The sequence below is a fragment of the Hemiscyllium ocellatum genome, chromosome 15 (genome assembly GCF_020745735.1).
Source record: "Hemiscyllium ocellatum isolate sHemOce1 chromosome 15, sHemOce1.pat.X.cur, whole genome shotgun sequence".
Lineage (NCBI taxonomy): Eukaryota > Metazoa > Chordata > Chondrichthyes > Orectolobiformes > Hemiscylliidae > Hemiscyllium > Hemiscyllium ocellatum.
Window position 1 is genome coordinate 65,985,612 of NC_083415.1, and position 16,821 is coordinate 66,002,432.

General features: G+C 44.8%; 1 protein-coding gene across 1 annotated transcript in view; it reads left to right on the plus strand.

The window, feature by feature from the left end:
- Window positions 1–10,650: 10,650 nt before the first annotated feature.
- LOC132823026 (DENN domain-containing protein 3-like) overlaps window positions 10,651–16,821 on the plus strand; it is a 148,299-nt gene continuing 142,128 nt past the window's right edge. The window contains exon 1 of the mRNA XM_060836560.1: window positions 10,651–10,670. The gene's annotated coding sequence lies outside the window, so the exon portion shown is untranslated. The remainder of the gene's footprint in view (window positions 10,671–16,821) is intronic.

The following is a 16,821-nucleotide window of genomic DNA, read 5'->3' on the forward strand; positions in this document are numbered from 1 at the left end:
ATCTCTGCTCTGCTGATGATGTTTTTTCAACTGAACATCAAACCAGAGCTTGGCAAACAGATTCCCACTGGGAGAGGGTGAGCACTGCAGATGCTGGAGGTCAGAGTCAAAAAGGGTGGTACTGAAAAAGCACAGCTGGTCAAGCAGCATCCAAGGAGCAGGAGAGTCAACATTTCGAGTATAATCTCTTTAGCTAATGTTTGAAACGTTGACCCTCCTGCACCTCGGATCATGCCTGACCGGCTGTGCTTTTCCAGCAATACCCTTTTTGACTGATTCCCACTGTAAATTCCATCGCAAATCCTGAAGATTGTAATCATCCCTCAGTGGTGGTGGGTGGGGGGTGTGGGGGTAGTTAGGGCCCTGTTATAGATGGGGCGTGGTGCTCAGAACTCACTCAGGAACCCCTGGCTCCTGGTGTTTTTGGAGTTCTTACATTTCAGCTCACGACCCACCTTGAGGGAGCCCCCAGCCCCTGCTTTGGGAAGCTCTGAATTAAACTGAATCCCCACTGCAGCCTCCACCCCCTCCCCAACCTTCCCTCTCGGTGGATATCACAAATCCCACTCTCCATTTCAGAAAGCCAGTCACCCTTAACAAGCCCCGGCTAGAGAGCATCACCTGATCCTTTCTCCTGGGAAATTTTAAAAAGTGGCTCCTTTGAATGCTCTGGTGTTTGCTTGTAATCAGATTCCGTAAGACCATTTGGTATCGGAGCAGAATTAGGCCATTCAGCCCATCGAGTAGCCCTGCCTTTCTATCATGGCTGCTATGTTTGTCAACCCCATTCTCCTGTTTTGCCAACATAACCCTGGCTATCCCTGGCTCATCAAGAACCTATTCCTAATCAGTGTGAAATACACTCAAAGACTTGACTCCAGTCAGTTTAGACCTCACAGAGTAAATTCTGGCAGGGATCAGGATAGCAGGACATTAAATCATTACTGACTAGAGGAAGGACGCTCTGCAGCTGTCTGCCTTTCTAAGAGGCGGGACTAAGAAGTTATGTAATCTCTTTACTCTTTACTGACAAGGGGAAGTACAATTAATTCGACTGAACTGATGAACAGTTAGACAGGAACTGCTTATCTTGGCCATATACTGTCTGACTGGTCAGAGGAGACTGCAGCCGATCAAGTTGTGGGAGAGAGCTGCCATCTCTGCCCTGTCCCAGCAGCTGGACATGTAAACGGTCTGTGCATTCATGTTGGAGAAATCAATGCAGTTTCTGATCGTGTCAACAAGCAGCGAGTAACAGCAGGAACCTCAGGGCGCCCTCCAACCCTTCTCATGATGATTACTGAAACCCTGTAGTCACTGGGCCTCTCTAATTTTCAGGTAATTTAAGTTTTAAAAGAGAAAGTTGTTACAAATAAGTTTAATTTTGGAATTCAAACTTTAGGCAGACAGTATGTTCTTAGGCAGCTCCCCCATTTCAACTCCTGAGCTATTTTTTCTGATGATTTCAAGTCAAATACTCAAGAGACCAATAGGAAACAGGATGTACATGTGCAAGCAACATGTATGTGTGAGTGTCTGTGTGTGTATCCGTCTCTGAGTTCTGTATGTAGGTGAGTGTGTGATAGTGACTCTGTGAGTGTAAACGTAGGGATAGTTCTGTGAGTCTGTGTCGGTGTGTGCATGTTGTGCGTCTGTGATGAGTGTTTGTGAGTGAGTGTGCAAATGTGTGTGCACTTGTGTGTATGTCTGTCTGCCTTTGTGCATGCCTGCATGTTTGTTCATGTATATCATTGTACGTGTGTTTGTGTTTTGAGTGTGTACACCAGTGCATGTGTGTGTTTGTCTCTGTATCAGTGCATGTTTATGCATGTAATTTCGAGGTTTTGTGTATCAGTTATGTCAGTGTGTATACACATGTATGTCTGTGTGAGTTTGTTGTGTCTGTATCAGTGTGTGTATGTATCTGTGTATCAGGGAGTGTGAGTGTGTGTGTGTATGTGTCAGGGTGTGTTATATGTGTTTCTTTGAGTAAATGTATGTGTTCTTGTGAGTTTGTATGAGTGAGTGTGTTTGTGTATATGAGAGAGACTGAGTGGGAGACTCGTATTTATTTCTCTTCCTTTGTGTTGATTAAGCTGGGATAAAGAAATGTTTTCAGCACAAATAGCATTCCTGATTTCCTATTTTAATGTCACGAGTTGAATGTGAGCTGAGGAGGGGTTTGGAATAACCCACACTGGATGGCTGGATTAATGAGGTTTCCAGTCTGGGAAACAATACAGGTATCACAATCAGCTTCAGTTCCCCAGGCCAGGGAGCGGACACCATCTCCTTGTCATGATCTTGTGATCACTGAGTGGGGGAAATGCATCAATGTGGACAGGAAAAGGATTAGGAGTGGCAAACTAATCTTGAGTTTGGGAAGTTGAAATAAAATAGCTACAATACAGATCAAATCAACTGTCATTGTTCTCTCTTTAATTTAACTGTTTCACTTTTCAAGAACTGATTTAATTTGCATTGAATTCTCCCTGTGACGTGGCCAATTCCTCTAATGAGACCTGAGGAGATGTGATACTGTAAATGTTCGCAGAAAGCTGAATGCCATCTTTTCAACAATTTGTCCTTCATGTGGGGTGTCCATGAGGAAACCAGGGTGGGGGTGGTATAACCATGTGGGTCCAGTGTCTGTTATAGCTCAGGGCAGATAATAAGCTGAATGAAAAGGCTACCAATCAGGGTGAGTACTTACATCAGAAAGTGTTCACAGAATGTTGAACATTCATGAATTTCTGTCACAGTTTTCAGCCTAAGGATTTGAACTGCAGGGCAATTAGGATGTCCAAAGTTGTTGATGAGAAATGACCATTTAACGCAAAAGGACAAACAAATGTCAAGTATTGGCCAGGCCAGCTCAGAGTGTGAATCAGTGTCTGATCATTTCTCAGTTTTGCTGTTAACTCAGCTTTACTCAGGAGGTTTTGTGTAAATGTTACTGTTTGGTGTGAGGTTGATACAATAATAAGAACTGGACTTGATCAATCTGCTCCTGCTCTAATGCTGTTAGTTTGAGGAGTAACTGATAAAGCAGGATATTCACCTTTTTGTACGACCCCTTACCGAGTGTGACAGACTGGCCAACACAGTGACCCCCCCTCATCCCAACACAAAACTGCAGAAAGGAGAACCAGCAGGCTTGCCTTTTTACAGCATCTTTTAAAATGTTAACTCTAATTGACTAATGGAGCACTTCAGAAATGCAGTAACGTTTGTAGTGCACAACATGCAGCAACCGATTTACAGGAGCAGGCCAGGTAACTTACCTCCTGATCCCCACAGTGCGTCTGCCATCTACAAGGCACAGGTCAGGAGTGTGATGGAATACTCCCCACTTGCTCTGGATGGGGGCAGCTCCAGAACCATCCAGGTCAAAGGCAACCCCCGTGATTGGTAACACATCGACAAGATCCACGTCCTCCACCACCAATGTTGAGCGGAGCAGAAATTCGGGGAGGCGATGGTCACATGGTATTATCCCTTGATTATTAATTTAGAGACCCAGGTAATGTTCTGGGACCTGCATCCAGGGCAGATGATGGGATTAAAAACCCAAATTGTAAGTTGCCTGGTGAACCCATTGTTGATTGTCAGAGTAAACCCATCTGGTTCACTAATGTCATTTAGCGAAGGCAATCTACCATCCTTAGCTGCTCTGGCCTACATATGACTCCAGACCCACAATAACTGACCAATGGGCAATACATGCTGGCCCATCCTGCAATTCTGCTACCTGCAATCTCTGAATAAATTTTTTAAAAAGCTCCTTAGATAGTGAAATAACTCCACAGGGGCTGGTATCCTGTCATCAAGTTACCCTTTATTTACCTGTGGAGAGTCAGAGAATCATACAGCGTGGAAATAGAAACAGACCATTCGGTCCAACCAGTCCATGCCGAACATAACCCCAAACTAAACGAGCCCCACCTGCCTGTTCCTCGCCCATAGCCCTCCAACCACTTACTATCCATACATCTATCTAAATGTCTTTTCAATGTTTGTAACTGTACCTGCATCCACTACTTCCTCAGGAGTTTCAGTCCACACATGAACCACCCTGTGTGTAAATAAATTGCCCCTCATGTCTTTTTAAAATCTCTCTCCACTCACCTTAAAAATGCACCCCCTGGTCTTGAAATCCCCCATCCTAAGGAAAAGATACCTGACCTTAACCCTATCTATACCCCTCATTATTTTATAAACCTCTATCAGATCGCGTCTCATCCCCACTCTCATTTCCTCCGAGCTAGATCTCAGAGTGAACACAACCTCTGACACTCTGCTTTATTTCTTTGCTTCTTCACACTGACCCAGCTTCCTCCGAGCCAGCTCTCAGAGTGAGCAGAACTTCTGACACTCCTGTTTTTTTTTTCCTTTTTTACCCCCACACTACCACCTAACTGCGGTAGTGCCTGTATTTTCCCCAGCACCCATGGTGCGTGTGTGTGTGCAGGTGTGAGACGCAGTGAAGGACACAAGGTGCATGAATCTTTATTCATTTTCCACCACCAGGAATATAGGAAACACCCGAGTGGCCAGTGACAAGCAGTGCCCGTCACATCAAAGGGCAATGCTGTGTGATCAAACAGTGAAGGGGAGGGCAGGGATTAAATCAAAATAGAGTTGGTGGGGGAAATGATGCACTCCACTCCCTGCGGTGCCCACCTCTCCCTGAACAACTCCAGGGTGTTGGTGAACACCGCGTGCTACACTCTGCTTTTTTTTTGGAACACAAGACAAAACAAGTTAACAAAATCTTTGGACCCTCTAGTTCAGACAATAGTTTCACACTCTGCTTTATATCTGTCCACCAGGGCTTCCTGATTGGACCAAATTAATACCACCAACCTGGCAACTCATTTTTGATGAGGTTGAGCTGGCTGACTATGTTACAATCACTACAGATAGCCCTTCCAAATCCAAAATCAAATCTAGAAGGACAAGGGCAGCAGATACATGAGAACACCAGCTCCTGTAAGTTCCCCTCCAAACCACTTCCCATTCTGATTTGGAAATGTATCACCTTTCCGTCAGTGTCACATTTCAGTGGGGAGGGAGTCACGTGTAGGCCAGACCAGTCCCTAAAACCCATTGTGCACCAGCTGAGTTTTTACATGGTAACAAAATCAAACAAAGAACTGCAGATGCTGGAGATCTGAAACAAAACCAGAAATTGCTGGAGAAACTCAGCAGGTCTGGCAGCATCTGTGGAAAGAAAGCAGAGTTAATGTTTTGAGTCCAGTGACCCTTCCTCAGAACTCGATAGGTCAGTGAGATGGATTTTTACACAATAATAATCGAGGGTTAGCTTGAGGTTTATCTACTACCTAGATTTGTTAATTGAATTTAAAATCCACACTGGATTTAAATCCAGGGCTCTGGAACTTTTGCCTGAACCTCTGGATTATTAACCCAATGGCACATCCACTCTGACGGAGGTACACTGATTGTTGCTGGCCAAGCAATGGTCATGTTTATAACGAAGCGAGTCCCTAGTCGTAATTTAAAATGGAAAATACTGAAAGCACTTAACAGAAAAGGCAGCATCTGTGGAGAGAGAGAAACAGAAGATCAAGTCAATGACCCTCCAGCAAATTTGGAGCAGGGTGGAGATGGAACAGAGTACAGAGGCAGAGAAAGGCAGCAAAAGTGGGGAACATCCCAAAGGGAAGATCAGTAATAGAGTGAAAGAAGAGATAATGGAAGGGGCAAGACAGCTGGGTTGTGGGGTGTGGACAGTCATGTGACTCATCAGTAAACAAACGCTGGGTCCAGAGGAGGTGTCAATGGCAGCAGAAAATGATTGCTAACAGCTGCTGTCCAAAACCTGGAGTCCCGAGTTCTGATCCAAATCGTTGAATCCACAAGGCTCAGAGGATGAGGTGCTGATGCTCAATCTTATACTGAACTCCTTGGCACAGTGCAGGAGACTGAGCACGGTGAGACCCATGAGGATTAAAAGGACATGTGACAGGAAACTCGCAGCAGTGGATTCAGCTGTCTTACACAGCAGCAATCTAACCTGTATCTGGTCTCCACACTTTGGAGGAGGCAGGACTGCGAGCAGTGAATGTAGTGTGCAAAACCCAACAAAATGCAAGTAAATTTGTGAACATCTGTCCTTAGGGACCTCCTTCTCTGGTTAGCTCCTAGATAGATGTGCCCATTTATGGGCTGCAGACATTTGGAAGGGTATCAGAGCCTTGGAGAAGGTACAGAGGTACTTCACTGGCACAGTGACAACAATGAGGGGTTTCAGCGACATGGAGATATTGTAAAAACCCCTCTCAACAAGGAAGGTTAACAGAAGATTTAAAAGTTATTCAAATTCATGAAGGTGGAGAGTAAGGGCAGCACAGTGGCTCAGTGGTTAGCACTGCTGCCTCACGGTGCCAGGGATCCAGGTTCGATTCCAGCCTTGGGAGTCTGTGTGCAGTTTGCACATTCTCCCCATGTCTGCATGAGTTTCCTCCGGGTGCTCTGGTTTCCTCCCACAGTCCAAAGGTGCGCAGGTTAGGGTGAATTGGCCATGGGAGATTGCCCATAGTGTTCAGGGATGTATAGGCTAGGTGCATTAGTCAGGGGAAATGTTGAGGGATGGGTCTGGATAGGTTACTCTTCGGTGCGTTGGTATGGATATGTTGGGCAAAATGGCCTGTGTCCACACTGTAGGGATTCTATGATTCTAAATAGTTTCCAATGGAAGGAACGTGAGTAACCAGAGGATACAGATTTAAGTTAATTAGTAAAAGAAATAGTCGTGGAAATGAAGGTAATGTTTAGTTGTATAGGAAATTAAGATACATATTTTAAAATGTGAAATAAGGGAACTACATTTATATAGCATCTTATACAACCTTAAGATGCCCCATTGCAAATGAGATACTTTTGATGGCTACCAATTGTGAGAAACACAGTTAGTAACTTGCACACAGCAAGCTCCCACAGACAGCTATGTGATCATGACCCAAGATCATTTATTTTAATCACTGCGGGATAACAATTGGCTGGGATACTGGAGAGGTTTGAACAGTTGAGCACATTCAGAGATGAAGGCATCAGTTAGGCATCTGGTCCAGGAGTCAGCAATCCCTCAGTGCTGTGGTGGGAATGTCAGTACAGATTACGTGATTGTGGTTATTGCGAAGGACCCTTCTGAACCAGGCTACAACGACCCACCAAATCACTTCCCCAAACTACAGGCAGCATTTTATAGAGAAAGCAGCTCAAGAGGATGTGGAATTTGAGGAAGAGCTAATTGGTCCAAAACACTGCAGTGGGCAGCTCCACTGAGAATGGGGCTTCAACCTGACAACTACCCAGGGCCATTGGTTATTTGATTGTTGTCACATGTCGCGAGATACAGTGAAAAGTGTTGTTTTGTGTGCTGTACAGGCAAGTCGTACCAAGTGCTGAACAGAACTAGCCCCTCAGGCACCAAAATAAAAGACTTTCAGGAAATTACTTGGAATGCAAAATGTATTACAAAAGAATAAACCAGTCCATGGAAAACTGAGCTTAAAAATGTGTTGCTGGAAAAGCACAGCAGGTCAGGCAGCATCTCCTTCTCCTTGGATGCTGCCTGACCTGCTGCGCTTTTCCAGCAACATATTTTTAAGCTCTGATCTCCAGCATCTGCAGTCCTCACTTTTTCCTATGGAAAACTGGGCAGTACATAAAAGATAATTGGACATTTCATGAAAGCCTTTTGAATTAGTCAACACAAATGACAGAATTGTGCACTTGAATAATTTTTGCTGCAACTTGAACATTCAGAGGGACTGCCTTACAGTAAAAACAATGGTTTCTGTGTCTGTCCCTTATTCAAAAGGAATGGTCTCGGTTGTCAGACTGGGATTGAATGGCCAACTGATCATGTGTCCAAATTATTGCAATGACATCTCAGATTCAATTACATGTGAGTGACACATTGATATCTTCACTATGGATTTGCAGACAATTTGTTGATATCTGCACAGTCTAATCACGTCAGGAGCTGTAACTTCCTCCGCAGCATGTAAATACCAATGAAACGTAACAGGTCCAGAAATGAAAAGGTGCCAAAAGGCTGTTTGCCCTTGTAGGGGAGACTGTGGACTAACAGACATTGGTTTAAAACGGAGATATGGAGGTTATCTTTCTCTCAAGAGGGTCATAAGTCTTTGGGATTCTCTTCCCAGGGAGCAGTCATGTGGGGATCATTGGATACTTTAAAGTCAGAGGTAGATAAGGTGTTCACTAACAAATGGCATGTTCAATGGTGATGCAAAGAGGACATTGGCCTTCACAGCAAGAGGAATTTGAGTACAGGAGCCGGGATGTCTTGCTGCAATTGTACAGAGCCTTGGTGAGAGCACACCTGGAACACTGAGTGCAGTTTTGGTCTCCTTACCTCAGGAAGAATGTTCCTGTAAAGGTTTATCAGAGAATGCAGGACTGACAGGAATAAAAGGGTACAGGGAGAAAGCGGGATCTGGGGACTGAGTTGGATGATCAACCACGATCATATTGAATGGGGGAGCAGGTTCGAAGGGTCGAATGGCCTACTCCTGCTCCTAGTTTCTGTGTTCCCAAAAAGGGAGTTAATCAGGGATTTGCACTTGAGGCCATTGAATGACGTGCTCCGAATTCACATGTTGGATACGAGCTGGAATCAGAGGGCTTGATTCAAAGTGAGGAAAGACTCGTCCTGGTGAGATTGACAATTTGAACAACCGGAACCACCAGCAAAACCAAGTTAGAAGGAAAAGGGGAAGGAAGTAAAGCACGGCATATCCCAAAAATAACCCCAATAAATGAACTGAATGTGAAACCTGCAACCACTAGCGATGGCTTAGGCAACGGTAGACACATTTAAGAGGAAGCTAGTTAACTGAGAAAAAATTGAATAGAAAGGTATTTTCATGTTGTAGCTAAGAGAGAAACCACTAAAAACATTCAGCAAGGCCTGTGTGGAGAGAATCTGACTTAAAATTACAGGTCATGGGGTCATTTCATCAGAATGTGCCCATCTCGATTTGATGGATTACATTTGCTCCTTGTTTCTGACCTTGATTTTGAAATTCTCATCCCAGATTTGACATCCCTCCACAGACTCACCCCCCACTATCTCTGTAGCCTCCTCACAACCCTCTGAGACTCCAGCCCTCTCTGATCCTAACATGATGTGCTCCATCATTGGCTGAAGGCCATGCCTTCAGCTGCCCAGAGTCTAAATTCTGTGATTAGAGACAGAAAACGCTGTCAATATGATCAGCAGCTCCACAAGTCTCTGTCTACCTCTCTATCTCCCTGGGAGATGCACGCTTTAAGTTTTAAATCTTTAAACCTTGAAAGTATGATGAAACTTTCAGTGATCTGTGCTTTTCTCTCTTTTTTGGATCAGACTTTGTTTGCTAATGAGAGTGTGTTGCTGGAAAAGCACAGCAGGTCAGGCAGCATCCGAGGAGCAGGAGAGTCAACGTTTCAGGCATAAGCCCTACATCAGAGCTCCAGCCTGAAACGTCGATTCTCCTGCTCCTCGGATGCTGCCTGACCTGCTGTGCTTTTCCAGCAACACACTCTCAACTCTGATCTCCAGCATCTGCAGACCTCACTGTCTCCTTTGTTTTGTGATGGCCATGTGGGATACACTGGGAACCTATCATACACAGGCGCTAGATAAATGTACAAATATATAAAATAATAAGTGCTGCAAATGTGTTGCTGGAAAAGCGCAGCAGGTCAGGCAGCATCCAAGGAGCAGGAGAGTCAACATTTCGGGCATGATTCCTGAAGAAGAGCTCATGCCTGAAACGTCGATTCTCCTGCTCCTTGGATGCTGCCTGACCTGCTGCGCTTTTCCAGCAACACATTTTCAGCTCTGATCTCCAGCATCTGCAGTCCTCACTTTCTCCTAGTTGATGTAAAACAATAAATCAATGATGAAGTTGCATTCAAGTGGGTGAAAGTTCGTGTAGAGTATAAATGACAGCAAGTTAGGCCAAATGGCCTGATTCTGTCCAGTCATCGCAGAACCGTTCAGAGGGAAGTTTCATTTTGTTTTTAGCTTTTGCTGAGTTTACAATGTCTTAGTAGGGGGTAAAAGTTCCGCAGGAAAGTTTGGAATAAATTCTAAACATATTTATCACAGCAGAACTTTAATGTAAATGATTTCCCTGGAAGTTTGGAAAATGTCAAATTGAGTCATGAAATCTTCACCATAGAGGCCTCACTGTCCTGTCCTGAAATGGAAAGGCTGGCTTTATAAAATGAAACAGGGCTGGTTTCGCGGGAAAATAACACCTTATTTCTCATTCTCCTTCAAAGAGAAAACTGATGTTGGGCGTTTACAAAGAAAACATTATTTCCTTGTGGGGGCTGAAGCTAGACTTGGTTTTGATCTCATTTAACAGACACAGCTGCTTACGTGTATCACACTGTGGTAAATGTGCTCTGCTCTGATTGGAGATGTAATCAATCATTAGAAGGAACCTGCATTCATGCAGCACCTTTTGCAACTTCAGAGCACTCACAATGCTCTTTACAGCTGGCAAAGTATTTGAGAATTGTTCTTTGGAACATTTCTGGGTTTATTCATTCAGATTTTGAGGAATAGTAGGTGAATTGATTGGAGCACTTAAACTGATAGAAGATTTCAAGAAGACAGCAAGGTAAAAACCATTTTCTCTGGAGGGGAAGTAGTGTCAATGGCTCAGTCGTTCTGAGTTTGATTGAGTCAGTCTGTGTTAATCACTAGAGGTCTATGACCAGTGGTGTAACACAGGCTTTGGTTATGGGTCTGTTGCTCTCAACAGTGTGCATTAATGATCTGGACATGAATGTAGGAGAGTTGATCGGCAGGTTCACAGACTTACTGGAGCTGCAGTAAGTATTGAGACTGAGAACCTTCCACTCCAGGATGACAAAGACAGCTGGTCAGATGGACTGAAGTGTGGAAAATGGAATTTAATCCTGTAAAGTATGAGGTGATGTATTTTGGGGACACTTAGAAGACAAGGGAGTTATACATTGAATAGCGGGATCCCAGGAAGTACACAAGATTAGAGGGATCTTGCTGTGCATGTCCATAGCTCCTTGAAGGCAGCAGGGCAGGTCGATAAGGTGGGGAAGAAGGCAAACTGGGATACTTCCCTGTATTAGTCAAGGCATTGAATACAAGAGGAAGGAGGTTGTGCTGGAACTGTAGATAACATCAATCAGGCCAGAACTGGGATAATGTGTGTGGTTCTCCACACTACAAGAAGGATGGGATTGCTCTGGAGGAGGTACAGTGGCGATTCACCAGGATATTGCCTGGGTTGGAGTGATCAAGCTGTGAAGACACACTGGATAGCTCGGGTTATTTTCCACAGAACAGAGTTCAGGAGAGGAGACAGAATCTGATTGCAACATTAAAATTAATTTCAAGACAGCTAGAATTCAAGACTAGAGATGGATTGCTAAGGCTGTATACTACTCAGTTCAGACCACGTTTAGAATATTGTGAGCAGTTTTCAACCTTGTTTTTTTTAGTCACCTATATGGGTGTCTCTGGCTCAGCCAGCACTTTACTGCCCATCCCTAATTTGCTGATGTTGATTAATTGGGCCAATGGACTGAGGCGTAGTAGATATAGTTTAATTTGCATAAATGCAAGGTGTTGCATTATGGTAAGACAAGAAAGGGCAGGACTTATAGCCTTAACAATAGGGCCCTGGGTAATGTTGTCATTCAGAGAGACTAGGGGTGCAGGTACATAATTCTTTGAAATTTGAGTCACGTGTAGATAGGGCGGTTAAGAAGGTATTTAGTCTGTTTGCCGTCATTGCTCAGAGCATTGAGTACAGGAGTTGGGATGTCATGTTAAGGTTGTACTGAACAGTGGTGAGACCACTTTTGTTAGCATAGACAAGTCAGACCGAAGGGTCTATTTATTTGCACTATGAATGATATTATTAAACTGGAGGGGGTTCAGAAAACATTTATAAGGATGTTGCCAAGACTGGAAAGTTTGAGTTATAAAGAAAGGCGAGATAAGCTGGAACATTTTTCCTTGGACCATCAGAGGTTGAGGGGGTGATCTTATAGAGGTTTATAAAATCATGAGGGGTATAGATAAAGTGAATAGCAATGAACTGCCAAAGGAAGTGGTCAAAATGGGCACAGTTACAACATCCATTTACCCATCCCGATAGCTTTTCAATGTTATAATTGTACTAACCTCCACCACTTCCTCTGGCAGCACATTCTATACACACACCAACCTCTGTGTGAAAAAAGTTGCCTCTTAGGTCCCTTTTAATTCTTTTCCCTCTCACTTTATGCCCTCTAGTTTGGACTCCTATACCCTGGCATAAAGACCTTGACTATCTACATTATGCATGCCTCTCATGATTTTATAAGCCTCTCTAAGCTCACTCTTCAGCATTTGCCCTGTCTAGTCCTGTTTGGATGTTCTAGGTTTCTATGACAATCCCTATCATTCTTCTGAATTCCAGTAAATATTATCCAAACTAATCCAGTCTCCTTTCGTATATCAGCCCTGCCATCTCAGGAGTCAGTCTCTTTCCTCGTGTGGTTCAGATATTGTTTACTGCTGCTTCTTAAAACACTTTGGGATGTTTTACTGTGCTATACGAATGAAATTATTCTTGTTGTTTATGAGTCATTAGTGAATCTCAGTCCAATGGGATTCTGATCAGATTTCAGTTGTTCCAGCCAGGATTGCAGTATTAATTTGATTGGTTATGGGCAGTCATCGGAGGCCTCAGCAATGTGTTAAGTATTATGGCCTTGATATTTTGCCTCAGACAAAATCCCAAGCCCCTGTGTCTGAGGCTCTGTACTTTTTATTATCAGGTTACTTTCAATTTCATCCCACAAAAACTCCAACTTAAAACTGCTGTCCATGAGTATAACTCACTATAAACAGAAAAATATCTCAAATCTCAACAAGGGAACAGGCCATTCTGTCCAACCAGTCCATGCTAGCCTTTATCTTTTTTCTTATTATTAATTCATGGGATGTGGGTGTCACTGGCTGGACCAGTATTTATTACCTGACCCTAGTTGCCCCTTGGGAAGGTGGGGGTGAGCTGCCTTCTTGAACTGCTGCTGTCCATGTGCTGTGGGTTGACCCACAATGCCCTCATTCGGCAGAGTTGCAAGATTGTGACCCAGTAACAGTGAAGGAACAGCGATATATTTCCAAGTCAGGATGGTGAGGGGCTTGGAGGGAAACTTGCAGGGGGTGGGGTTCCCATGTATTTGCTGCCCTTGTCCTTCTAGATGGAAGTGGTCAGGGGTTTGGAAGGTTCTATTTAGGATCTTTGGTGAGTTTCTGCAGTGCATCTTGTAGATAGTACACCCTGCTGTTACTGGGGGAGGGGGTGGATGCTTGTGGGTGTGGTGCCAATCAAGCGGCTGCTTTGACCTGGGTGGTGTTGAGCTCCTTGAGTGTTTCGATATCAGCCTCGGAAATGTTTGGAATTCCCTGTCCAGTGCCTCTATCACCTTTTACAGGACAGAGAGCAAAGTTTTCTGAACTACTGCAGGTGTGATCTAACCAATGTTTGATGTAAGTTGATAATAACTACATTTCATAGAGTCATAGAGAGGTACAGCATGGAAACAGATCCTTCGGTCCAACCTGTCCATGCCGACCAGATATCCCAACCCAATCTAGTCCCACCTGCCAGCACCCAGCCCATATCCCTCCAAACCCTTCCTGTTCATATACCCATCCAGATGCCTTTTAAATGCTGTAATTGTACCAGCCCCCACCACTTCCTCTGGCAGCTCATTCCATACACGTACCACCTTCTGTGTGAAAAAGTTGCCCCTTAGGTCTCTTTTATATCGTTCCTCTCTCACCCTAAACCTATGCCCTCTAGTTCTGGACTCCCTGTGAAGGTGAAGCATGTGGTTCATGGATGTGGTGGGATCTGTCAAACAGTTCTGTCAAAGAGCTGGCATGTGCACCTTGGGCCAAATGGCCTCCTTCTCATCTCGTGACCATACGGCTGGCAGCATTCAAAATCCTGTGTCGATGAAGGGAACATTTCCACTTGTTGGAGGGTGAGAGATGAAGGGCCATTGATACAAGACAGCTCTGAATCAGGAATCAGAGAATTCTGTATACACCATGAAGTTTCAGATATTGGGGGGCACTGATAGGCCAGATGCTTCAGTAAAGAAATTGGACAAATGTGTGAGGGACGAGAGAACAGAATGACATGGGATCTACCGCCAGGGATATGTAGGCTAGGTGTGTTAGTCAGCGGGGAATGTAAACTAATAGAGTAGGGGGATGGGGCTGAGTGGGATACTCTTTAGAGGGCCGGTTGGAGTTGTTGGGCCGAAGGGCCTGTTTCCATCCTGTAGGGAATCTAGGATTCTAGGATTCTATGGCTAAGGGTCTGTGGTCAGAATGGACAGATTATGGAATATTAGGACCTGCATGGTCTAGCTTAGCCCAAATGGCTTCTTTCTTGTGGAGATCAGTTATCTCAGCTCCGGGACCTCTCTGCAGGAGTTTCTCAGGGCAGGGTCCTAGGCCCAACCATCTTCAGATGCTTCATCAATGACCTTCCCTCTATCATTGAGTCAGAAGTGGGGATGTTCACTGATGACTGCACAATTCAATCCAATCCAGTGTTAACGTTGACCTGATGTGCCTCCCAGAGACATCTGGATTTGATTCAGTGTTTCCCAGACAACAGTTGATATTTTGCCTTGATCTGCCAAGTCATAACTTGTGTTTCACTGCCAGGAAATGTTCTTCGTTTTTTTTCTCTCTCTGTCTCTCTCTCTCTGAAGCTGTCCGTTGACAGGCTCCTGAGTCCAGGGTGTGAATAGTTGATGTAAAGCTGATTTGTTCAGACTCCATGATGAACACTAACCCTTCGCTTGGTGTACATTGACGTGATTGTAGATTTACACCCATTACAAAGCACAACTCTTACGGTTAAAGACCATAACATCAAACGCAACAAATACACCAGAGAAACAGTAACATGTTACCACACTGTAAGCTGCTTCCTGTTTAGAGATGGAATTGAGCTCAATGCTACCTCTCTATGGTCTTTAACTGGCTAAATATGTGCAAGTGATGTTTGTAATGTGACCAGCAAAATCTGTGCGCCTCATGCACTGAGATTTGCACAGACACATTCACATTCACTCACACGCAAACACACTCACACGCCATCTCATACAGTCACTCCGATACATACTCTCTCACTCTCAATCACACACACACAGATGTCCAGACACATTCTCACACAGACTCACACACAGAGACACACTTGCATACAGACACACTCTCGCACACAGAGACACAGACACACACTCGCTCACACACACTCTCACATACACACACGTGCACACACTCTCAAATACACACTCACTCACACACACACACACTCTCACACACAGACATATACGCTCTCAAACACACACTCACTCACATACATACACATGCTCTCAAACACACAATCTCTCTCTCACACACACACACACACACACATTTTCTCTCTCTCTCTCTCTCACACACACACACACACACACACACACATTCTCTCTCTCTCTCTCACACACACACACACACACACACACACTCACACATTCTCTCTCTCTCTCTCTCTCTCACACACACACACACACACATTCTCTCTCTCTCACACACACACACACACACACACACACACACACTCACACTCACACACACACTGTGCCCTCACAGCTCAGAGTTTCTCCTTTATGTCACCTCTGCCCTCTCACTATTCCCCTCCCATCCCCTCCCTGTAAGCAGGGGGTCTCCATGGGAGGGGGAGGGGTCCCAAGCTGTTGTTTAAAATTAAACACTTCCACCGTCAGCATTTCCAGCTGAGTGTAGCCTGCTCCTGCACTGTCCTGCGAGCTGCCCCTTGGAGCAGGACCGTCGGCAGACAGTGCCTGAGTTCTGGGACACTCTGACTGTGCTTCTGGTGATGCAGGGATGTAGTCCCAGGGAGAGTGCAGCCCTGACCCACTGGAACAATACCCCCCAGGGAGGTGAGCCTGAGACCAGCCTTGTGGACGGGGATGGAGAGCTGCTACGGCTGGCCTCCCAGTGGAAAAAATTGATCAATGTTCTGAAAGGATTTGATGGACAAACTGTGCTCTCCAGTCCGAGGGGCTGTGATGGGGAGGGGGACTGTAGAACATGGAAACTCCAGCCAGGTCACTTAGGAATGTCAGCAAGCCCCTCCCAGGGGCAATTTTGGGAACTCTTTCCACCACAACACAAACCCATCCAGGACTGGGACCCATCATACACAGCCAAGGCAGGGCAATGGAATTACAATCATCTCATTCATCTGAAGAACTGAGGGGCTGAATGGCCTTCTCCTGTTTATTTTATTCATTCATATATGAGTATGAGTGAGAGTGTTTGCCTGTGAAATAGTGTGTGAGAAAGAATTTGTGTGAGAGAGAGTGTGTGAGTGTATATGTGTATGTGTATGTTTGTGTGTGTGAGAGAGAGACTGTGTTCGTGAGAGTCAGTGTGTGTGAGTGTATGAGTCAGAGTGAGTCTGTGTGTGTTTGAGTGTGCATGTGTGTGTGAGAGTCAGTGTGTGTGAGTGCAAGTCAATGAGTGAGTCTGTGTGTATGTGTGTGAGTGAGTGTGTGCGTGAGTGTGTATATGTGTGTATGAATGAGTGTGTATGTGTGTGTGTGTTTGCATGAAAATGAGTGTATGTGTGTGTGAGTGAGTGTGTGTATGTGTCTGTATGCCTGTGTGTGTGTGAGTGAGTGTGTGTGTGTGAGAATATGTGTGGG